This window comes from Arachis hypogaea, chromosome 11 (genome assembly GCF_003086295.3).
Source record: "Arachis hypogaea cultivar Tifrunner chromosome 11, arahy.Tifrunner.gnm2.J5K5, whole genome shotgun sequence".
In the NCBI taxonomy this organism is placed as follows: Eukaryota; Viridiplantae; Streptophyta; class Magnoliopsida; order Fabales; family Fabaceae; genus Arachis; species Arachis hypogaea.
The window spans coordinates 99,215,927-99,226,496 of NC_092046.1; the positions used below are offsets into that span (position 1 = coordinate 99,215,927).

A 10,570-nucleotide genomic window follows, 5' to 3' on the forward strand; every position below is an offset into this window, starting at 1 on the left:
AACAGTGAAGGTGAGCTGTTCATCATGGATTCTCAAGATTAGCTCCCCTCGCTCCACATCTATGAGTGCTCTGGCTGTAGCTAGGAATGGTCTTCCCAATATAATTGGGTGAGTGTGACTCTCTTCCATGTCCAATATGACAAAGTCTGTTGGGAGGAAGTATTTCCCAACCTTTACTAACACATTTTCCACCACTCCTATTGCTTGTTTTTGAGTTTTGTCAGCTAGCCTGATGACTACATCTGTGGGCATTATCTCATTGATCTGCAGCCTCTTCACAAGGGATAAGGGTATTAAGTTGATGCTTGCTCCCAAATCGCAGAGTGCTCTATCAAACATTGTTTCTCCTATGGCACAGGGGATATGAAAACTCCCTGGGTCCTTTCTTTTTGTAGGCAACTCTGGTTGAATGAGGGCGCTGCACTCCTTGTTCATTACTATAGTTTGGCCTCCCTTGAGTGAGCTTTTCTTGGGAAGCAGTTCCTTCATATACTTGATGTATTCAGGCATTTGTTGGATGGTCTTGATGAATGGTATGTTTACATGCAGAGATGCAAACAAGTCAAGAAATCTTGAGTATATTCTCTTCTCTACAGCACCATTGAGTAGTTGGGGAAAAGGTGCATAGAGTCTCAGCAGCTCTTGTTGTGAGATTTTTGGTTCTTGGTGATCTTTTTCCGTCTTCTCTACTGCGGTATCTCCAGGTTGTTCTGACGGCTTGCTTGGCTTGTCCTCAGTCTCCTTATCACTTATAGTGACCATCTTGCAATCTTCCCATCTTACTTTCTTTGTTTCACCTCTCAGATTTTTTTCTGTATCACTTGAAAATCCATCTGTAGGTTTGGGCATTTGCTCAGAGAGATATCCCACTTGAGATTCCAACCTCTTGATGGTGTCTCCCTAGTTCTTAAAATTTGCTCGCACTTCCTCCTTGAATGCCTTGTTATCTTGAATCTCCTTGCTTATGCCTTCAAGTAGATTCTCAATCCTTGAGAGTATGTCATCAAATGATGGTGGATTGGGATTAGAGGTAGAAGGATGAGGAATGTTATTTTGGTTTTGATATGGATGTGGAGAGGTGTTGTCATGGTGGTGTTGATATGTTCTCTGTGTGAATTGTTGGTGAGCTGCATTGTTGTTGGGGTTGTGATGTCTCCGATCTTGGCCTTGATCTTGTTGATTCCCCTACTAAAAGTTTGGGTGATTCCTCCAACCAGGGTTGTAGGTCTTGGAGTATGGATCATGGTTTTTTCCTAGATGAATTCCCAATGTAGTTGGCTTGCTCCTGACTACCCTCTGCTTCTTCATTCATTCCTTCTTGGCTTGCTGATGAAGTGGTGATTGCTGCTACTTGGTTCCTTTCCATCTTCTTAGTTAGGTTAGCCAGCTGCTTGGTAATGAGCTTATTTTGGGCCAGCAGAGCATCTACATTGTTTAGCTCCATCACTCCTCCAGTGTTTCCTCTTTCAGAAGCATAGAAATAGTCATTTTCTGCTACAGTTTCAATGACATCTATGGCCTCCTCAATGGTCTTCTTCTTGTTCAGAGATCCCCCGGATGAGTGGTCTACTGCTTTCTTTGATTCATAAGAAAGGCCTTCATAGAACATGTGTAGCTGCACCCATTCATTGAACATATCTGGTGGACACCTCCTTGTCAGGTCCTTAAACCTCTCCCATGCTTCATATAGAGTCTCACCATCTTGTTGCCTGAAAGTTTGGACCTCAGCTCTCAGCCTGTTGATTCTTTGGGGAGGATAGAATCTGGCTAAAAATTTGTTCACCACATCTTTCCAAGTTGTCAAACTCTCCTTTGGAAAAGACTCCAGCCACTTGGCTGCCTTATCCTTGAGTGAGAATGGAAATAAGAGCAGTATATAGGCGTCAGGATGAACACCATTAGACTTCACCGTGTCACATATCCTCAGGAAGGTGGTTAGATGTTGATTGGGTTCTTCTTGGATGCCTCCTCTGAATGAACAGTTGTTCTGAACAAGGGTGATGAGCTGTGGTTTTAGTTCAAAATTGTTGGCATGGATGGTTGGCTTTTGAATGCTACTTCCACAGTTTCCTGTGTTTGGGTTGATGTAAGAGCCTAAAACTCTTCTCTCCTCCCCAACATGATTTGCTCGACCTTCTCTGCCATGGTTGTGAGCCTCTTCTTCATCATGGTTTTCCATGTTTTCTTCCATGTTTGGTTCAAAGTATTCCTCCTCTTCCTCGGCACTAACTACTCGTTTTTCTCTTGCTTCCCTCCTTAATCTAAAGAAGGTCCTCTCAGGTTCAGAATCAAAGGAAGTTGAAGCTCCGCTTCTTCTCCCTGTCATATAATCAACAAAGCACAAGCAAGGAAAATAGATGCAGAAAGTATTTTCGTTAGAATTACTGTTAGTGTGAGTGATGCAATATATCAAACAGTTAGTGGGTTAGTGAACTGAATTGTAAATAACTAAAAAAAATGAAAAAGTAGGGGGAAGGGAAGAAATTAACTAAAACTGAAAGTAAATTACTCAAACAGAAAATTAAATCAAACAAACTAAAAATGCTCAATCTAGTTATCCTCCAATTTAATCATTGTTAATTCAAAATCAATCCCCGGCAATGGCGCCATAAACTTGATACGTGGAAAACTTGTCTCGCAAAAAATTTCCTTCGGCAAGTGTACCGAATTCGTCGTCAAGTAAAAACTCACAATAGAGTGAGGTCGAATCACACAGAGATTGATTGATCAAGCAACTTTAATTAAAGGAATGTTCTAGTTGAGCGAACCAGAATTTGAGTTGAGAATTGCAGAAAATTAAATGGTGGGAAAGTAAATAGTGGAAACAGTAAATGCTGGAAATAAAGAGCTGAATGTAAATGGCGGAAAGTAAATTGCAGAAAATTAAATGGGAATGGGGCAATTGCTCATAAAATTAAATGGCAGAAATTAAAGAGAATGGGTAAGATCAAAAATGGGGAGTTCATTGGGCTCAGGAGATATTGCATTCTCCGGATCAAGTTCATTTTCATCTCTTCCTCGATCAATGCATTCATTAATCTCCTTGGCAATCTTAAGTGATCGAATTACAATTCCTTGTAATTCAATCTCTCAAATTTTGATCAATAGCCAATTCCTTGGTCAATTGCTCATGAGAAGAGATGAAGTATGGTCACTGATTATACCACATGCATTTCCCAAATCAAGTGTTGGAAGGATTATAGTCACATATCCATCCACACCCAATTTGGTCCAGTATGAGAAAGCATTTCTAGCATGATCCCTTCATTCCTCTTTCAAGGTTCAGAAGAGATCCAAGTATGAATAGCTTTTTTTCCAAGATAACTACCCAATTGAATGAAGATCGAAAGCTTTCTAGTAAAATCAAGAGAAAAGATAGAAGAAGGAGAATGAAAACTAAAATTGATCCATCAAATTACAACAGAGCTCCCTAACCCAATGAAAGGGGTTTAGTTGTTCATAGCTCTGGAAAATGAAAACAAAGATGGAGAATACATGCTGAAAGTAAAACTAGAAATCTAGAGAAAGTAAATACAGAGAGTAGTTCTATGCCAAAGGATCCCTAAAGTTTCCAGCTCTCCAAACTAATTCAAAGCTACTCCTATATATACTACTCTTCTGATCTTCTAGTTGGCTCTTCAAGTCTTGGGTATGGGCCTTTGGATCCTGAGTTTCAAGCAGTTATCTTCTTCATTGGGCTTAGGTTTGCTTGCAGAGAGAAAGTGTGAAGTAGGCAGGGACTTTTAGCTCAGGACGTTAGTGGTGTCAACGTTAAGTGAAAGTGTGGGTTCGAGAACGTTAGTGATAATCACCTTTTTCACTAACGTTGCTCACCCAAGTATGAGCCACGTTAACCTCAACGTTAGTGGCACAAACGTTACTACTAACGTTGCCTCTTGGTCCTTCACATACGTTATTGGGACTTACCTTTCCCAATAACGTTGATAAGCTTCCCCCTTCCCTACGTTAGAGTCCACGTTAACTTAGTTAACGTGGCTCTTAACGTAAGCTTGCCCATCCTTCGAGAACGTTAGTGACACTTACCTTTGTCACTAACATTCCAATGTGCCCCTATTTCTCACGTTAGAGTCCACGTTAACTAGGTTAACGTGGCTTCTAACGTAGTCATGCTAGCCATCTCCAACGTTAGTGACAAAGGTGAGTGTCACTAACATTGGCTCCTCATCTCTTTATCCACGTTAGCTTCCACGTTAACTAAGTTAACGTGGGAGTTAACGTTGCTCATGGTGGCTCTTGGTGGTTCACCCCAACGTTAGTGACAAAGGTAAGTGTCACTAACGTTGGCGACCAATTGCTCTCTCCACGTTAACTAAGTTAACGTGGGAGTTAACGTGGCTTATGGAAGCTTGGCCAACATTAGTGACAAAGGTGAATGTTACTAACGTTGGCTTCCCTTTTGCTTCTTAACGTTAGAAGGCATGTTAACTAAGTTAACGTGGTAACTAACGTTGCCAATTATGAGCTTGGTCCAACGTTAGTGACAAAGGGGAGTGTTACTAACGTTGGCCTTATTGTCTTCTTCCACGTTAGAGTTCACGTTAACTTAGTTAACGTGACTCTTAATGTGGGCTTATGATGGCTTCGAGGGTGTTATTGGTGATTACATTTCTCATTAACTTTGCAAGTTAGCACCCATTCCACGTTAGAGGTCACGTTAGTAGGACTAACGTGACTGCTAACATGGTTCTTCTTTGCTTCCTTTGTCCTGAAATCAAGCAACAAAGTGCATCAAAGTTCTAGTCCAAGTCATGAGTCATGCATCATCAAATTTATCATATAATTCATGCAAAATCCTCATGAAATCATATAAAGTGCACAATGTATGCTTGAATCAAGATGTAAGTGAATATCTACCCAAAATTAGCTTATTTTCTAAGAAAATGCATGAAACTACTCTAAAAACAGTAAAGAAAAGGTCAGTGAAACTGGCCAAAATGCCCTGGCATCAGTTATGTTATCTTGTTATTTTACAATTTTCCACTCATGTTATGAATATTATGGATCTTGAATTCTATGAGTACATTGATGTTTTCTATGATCGTTAGTGTTAATTGAGTTGTTCTTTATGGATAATTGTTAGTGGGTCCTTATAATTTCCAACTTAAGTGCAATTTGAATATGTCTTTTGTTAATGCATACCATGTGTTTGATGAAATGTTTCCCTTGATTATGGAGTAGTTTTCTTTACTCTTGGCCTAGGCTAAGGGAATTGGGTAAACTTGATTCATTGGGTCTAATGGATTTGGTGATTTGAGAACCCTTAGTGGTCAATTTGATAACCATTGACACTAGCCTACTACTAAGTCAATTAGTAGCTAGGTTAGGACTTATGGATTGATGTTGATCAAGCCATTTGACATACTTCAAGTATAGAAGTAAACTTAATGAGCTTGGTTCCTCACAATTGGCAAGATATAGTTATTAGACAAGGATAGTGATCCCAATTCCTATGCCTAGCCAAGAGTCGCTTTTATTATTCATATTTGGAACCCAAAAATTCCATTTGCTTAATTCTAGTTACAGTCACTTGTTTAGTTTTAGAATATAATTTTATTGGATGTTCTCTTATTAACTTGCAATTGCTCCCACCTTGTTTTAGTTGCTTGATTTAGTTTCTTGCACTTTAAGATTTCTTGCTTGTTAGGTCTATTAGTTTAATTTCTTAATCATGACTTCCAACCCTGGAATTCTATCCAATGTTGATGCACATATTTGCCCATTCCTTGTCAGACGACCCGAGGTTTGAATACTTCAGTTACTTTTCTTGGGGTTGAACTTTGTGACAACCAAGCCCTTAAAATTTGATTCGAGGATCATTTGTCGATTGAGGGCTATACTAGCAACATGAATATTTTGTGAAATTCTTTACCAACGATAGTCCACGCTATCAAATTTTTGGCGCCGTTGCCGGGGAATGGTTGCAACGTATGCCTTGACATTGGTTATGTGAATATGTGAATAGTGTAGATAGTTTACTTGCTTTCAATACTTAGTTGTAGTTTACATTTCTTTTATGCATGTGCTATGACTTCCAAGTTTGATGACTCGGTCTCAACCGAACTCTAGTTTAGCCGATCTTGACCTTGAGATTGAAAGAACTTTGTTACACACTCGGCAAGCTAGACAGCGGTTGGAATATACGGCTAGTACTTTGGCGTCTCTTGAGGAACGTACTGAATTACTAGACGGTACTGAGAGTGACTTAGAGTCTGCTACTTCTTTTTTTTCTGTTGGCACCACTAATACATCTTTGCATCCCACAGGTGAACAATATATGGCGGAGCCATGCCAAATCACCTTACATGAGCAAGGAGCTCCGTATATCATACTCCAACCTTTGCAAGCAAGGTATCCCAATCTTGACCCAAACTTTGAGTTGAAGAATAGCTTGATAAATATACTCCCCAAGTATCATGGGCTTCCAGGTCAAGACCCCATCCGACATCTAAGAGATTTTCAAGTTTCTTGTTCCATGGCTCGAAGACATGGAGCCGATGAGGTGGCGATTATGGTTTTTGCCTTTCCCTTCTCCCTTGAGGGGCAAGAGAAAATGTGGTTTTATTCGCAACCGGATGAGATTGTGACCAATTGGGATTTCTTGAGAAGAGAGTTTCTAGACAAGTTCTTTCCGTCGGAGAAGACCGACTACATCTGGAAGGAAATCTCGGGTATAATGCAAAAGGACCAAGAGAGCTTATATGAGTATTGGACTAGGTTTAAGAGGCTATTAGAATCTTGTCCACACCATGGATTGGACACTCATTTGCTCATTAGTTACTTCACCGGAGGTCTTTGAACCTGAAATTGCACTTGAGATGACAAGAGAACATAAAAACTCACAACCTTCACGAACTTCCCTGAACCAAAAATTCTTAACACTTGAATCTGGGATTGAAAAATATGAAGAGGAGATGAAGAAATCTTGGGAAAAATAACAAACCTCCTCCATGAAAGAGCTATTAAGTCAAATGTTGAGTGCAAAGGAAGGAGTGGAGGAGCAAGAAAGTAAGGAAGACACTCAAGAGAAGTCACACTCAATTGAAGCAGAGAAGTGCATAGAGGAAGGGCTCATAGAACAACCAATTCAAAAGGCTTTTGATGAAGAAAATACTCCAACAATCATACAGCAACCAAGTCTTGAATCCAAAGAAGTGAAGGCAACTAACAAGAGCACCAATCCTGTCCCTGATTCAACAAGCAAGCTCAATCAAGCCATTTACAAAAGGAAGCTTGCTGAGGAGAGGCTAAGACAAGGGACAATAGCTGAGTCTTCTCCCCCCTTGAGGTCATTCCTCTTAACAAACTGGAAGAAGAGGAAGAAAGTGAAGAACAACATGTCAAGCTAATGACACTAAAAGAGTGCTTGTTGGGAGGCAACCCAACCTTAGGTAACATTTCATTTCTCTGCTTGGTTTATTTTCTTTCTTTGCTTTGTTTAAATTTCAATAAATTGGCATATGATTACATTCTAAGTTTGGTGTTGCCCTGCAACAAATTGTTTTCAATCCCTCTGGATGATTGCATCAATTCTAATTGAAAGTGTCACACTAAGATTCTAAGTTTGGTGTGCCACTTAATTCTCTATGCAATTCATTAAGCAACACCACTTGTCTGCATAATCATAATGCCCTTTGCAGTGTTATCTTTCTTTTAGTTAGACAATTTTAGTTTTCTCTTTGTTTTATTCATTTCCTTGTTTTTAATGCTTTCTTTTATTAACTGTTTTTGTTAATATATCACCAAGAGATCCTTATTCATGACAGATTCTTGGCTTGGTGATTGTACTTAACATACAACAGTTTCATTTGCTTAGTTTTAGTTCAAATAAATTGACATATGGTTGCATTCTAAGTTTGGTGTTTGATGAGCGGATAATTTATACCCTTTTTGAGATTGTTTTTACATAGTTTTTAGTATGTTTTAGTTACTTTTTATTATATTTTGATTAGTTTTTATTCAAAATTCACATTTCTAGGCTTTACTATGAGTTTGTGTATTTTTCTGTGATTTCAGGTATTTTCTGGCTGAAATTGACGGACCTGAGCAAAAATCTGATTCAGAGGCTGAAAAAGGACTGCAGATGCTGTTGAATTCTGACCCTGCTACACTTGAAATAGATTTTTTGGAGCTACAGAAGCCCAATTGGCAAGCACTCAATTGCGTTGGAAAGTAGACATGCTGGGCTTTCCAGAAATATATAATAGTTCATAATTTGTCCGAGATTTGATGGCCCAAACTGGCGTCTAAAGCAAGCCTAAAACTTTCTGGCGTAAAACGCGCAAACTGGCACCAGAATTGGAGTTAAACGCCCAAACTGGCACCAAAGCTGGCGTTTAACTCTAGGAACACCCTATGCATGAAAAAAGCTTCAATGCTCAGCTTAATCACACACCAAATGGGCCCCGAAAGTGGATTTCTGCACTATCTACACTTAGTTACTTAGTTTTTGTAATCCCTAGTAATTAGTTTAGTATAAATAGCACTTTTTACTATTGTATTCAGAGAGCTTTTATCTCTGGACGTTTAGTCCTTAGACCTTTGGCATGGAGTCTGGCCTCACGGCCATGCCTAGACCTTTTTCACTTATGTATTTTCCACGGTGGAGTTTCTACACCCCATAGATTAAGGTGTGGAGCTCTGCTGTTCTTCATGAATTAATGCAATTACTACTGTTTTTCCTTCAATTCATGCCTACTTCTTCTCCAAGATATACTCTTGTACTTAATTTAGTTAAGTCAGAATGATGGGGTGACCCGTGACAATCACCCAACCTTCGTTACTCGCTTAGCCAAGATCGTGTGCCTGACAATCACAAAGCGGTCTGCATGATGTTCAACATAGTCATTGGACGACAGCCGGAGTATATTCTCTTGGGTTTCTAATCTATGATTCACATCGTCTCTCCTAACAACAGAGCTTCTGAATCTGAGATTAGAACCTTTGTGGTATAGGTTAGAACCATTGGCAGCATTCTTGGGATCCGGAAAGTCTAAACCTTGTTTGTGGTATTCTGAGTAGGATCCGGGAAGGGATGACTGTGACGAGCTTCAAACCTGCGAATGTTGGGCACAACGACAGTGTGCAAAAAGGACAATGTTCCTATTTCGACGCTAGCAGGAACCGACAGATGATTAGCCGTGCGGTGACAGCGCAAATGGATTTTCTTTCATCCGAGAGGATCATACAGCTTGCCATGGAAGGAGGTAACGCATGGTTGGAAGAAGGCAGTAGGAAAGAAGAAGTTCAGAAGCAACAAAGCGTCTCCAGACGCTTATATGAAATTCCCACCAGTGAATTACATAAGTATCTCTATTTTATTTTATATTTTATTTATATTTTAATTATCAAAACTTCATAACCATTTGAATCCACCTGACTGAGATTTACAAGGATGACCATAGCTTGTTTCAAGCCGACAATCTCCGTGGGATCGACCCTTAATCACGTAAGGTTTATTACTTGGACGACCCAGTGCACTTGCTGGTCAGTTACACGAAGTTGTGAAGAAAAAGTGTGAGATCACGTTCTCGCGTACCAAGTTTTTGGCGCCGTTGCCGGGGATTGTTCGAGTTTGGACAACTGATGGTTCATCTTGTTGCTCAGATTAGGTAATCTTATTTTATGTTTAAGCATTTTATTTTTAATTTTATTTTCGAAAAATTTTCAAAAAAAAATACAATATTTTATTTCGTTCTTCAGAATTTTAAGAATGATTTCTAGAGTTTCATCATGATCTGTTGAAGCCTGGCTGGCTATTTAGCCATGTCTAATCTTTTGGACTGAGGCTTCCACTTCTCATTGACATGCTTGTATGTTTTATGCTAAAGCTTGGCTGGCAATTTGGCCATGTCTAATCTTTTGGACCGAAGCTTTCACTTGAAGCTTGGCTGGCCATTTGGCCATGTCTAATTCTTTTGGACCGAAGTTTTAGACTAACATTGCATGATTCCTGGAATTCTTATTAAAAATTTTGTATCTCTTTATTTCTTTTTCCGAAAAAAAAAATTTCGAAAATTTTACAAAATTTTTTTTAATAAAACCATAAAAAAAACCAAAAAATTTGTATTTCTTGTTTAAGTCTAGTGTCAAATTTTAAGTTTGGTGTCAATTGCATGTTCTAACTTTTCTTTAAATTTTCAAAAATTCATGCAATGTGTTATTTCTTGATCTTCAAGTTGTTCTTAATTATTTTCCTTGTTTGATCTTTAAATTTTCTTGTTTTGTGTGTTTTCTTGTTTTTCATATGCATTCTTGAATTATTAGTGTCTATAGAATAAAAATTTTTAAGTTTGGTGTCTTGCATGTTTTTCTTTCCTTAAAAATTTTTTTTCAAAAATATGTTCTTGGTGTTCATCATGATCTTCAAAGTGTTCTTGGTGTTCATCTTGACATTCAAAGTGTTCTTGCATGCATTAGTTGTTTTGATTTTAATTTCTCATGTTTTGCATCATTTAGTTATTTTTCTCTCTCCTTATTAAAATTTCAAAAAAAAATTATTTTTCCTTATTTTGCTCATAATTTTCAAAATTTTAGATTGATTTAGTAAAAA

The 10,570-nt window shown here is 38.6% G+C and overlaps 1 non-coding gene across 1 annotated transcript; it reads left to right on the top strand.

Moving 5' to 3' along the window:
- The first annotated feature begins 1,631 nt into the window (after positions 1–1,631).
- On the top strand, positions 1,632–1,738 carry LOC112725296 (small nucleolar RNA R71). Its single transcript, XR_003164413.1, has one exon. It is a non-coding gene; the product is annotated as a small nucleolar RNA R71 (small nucleolar RNA).
- Positions 1,739–10,570: the final 8,832 nt, after the last annotated feature.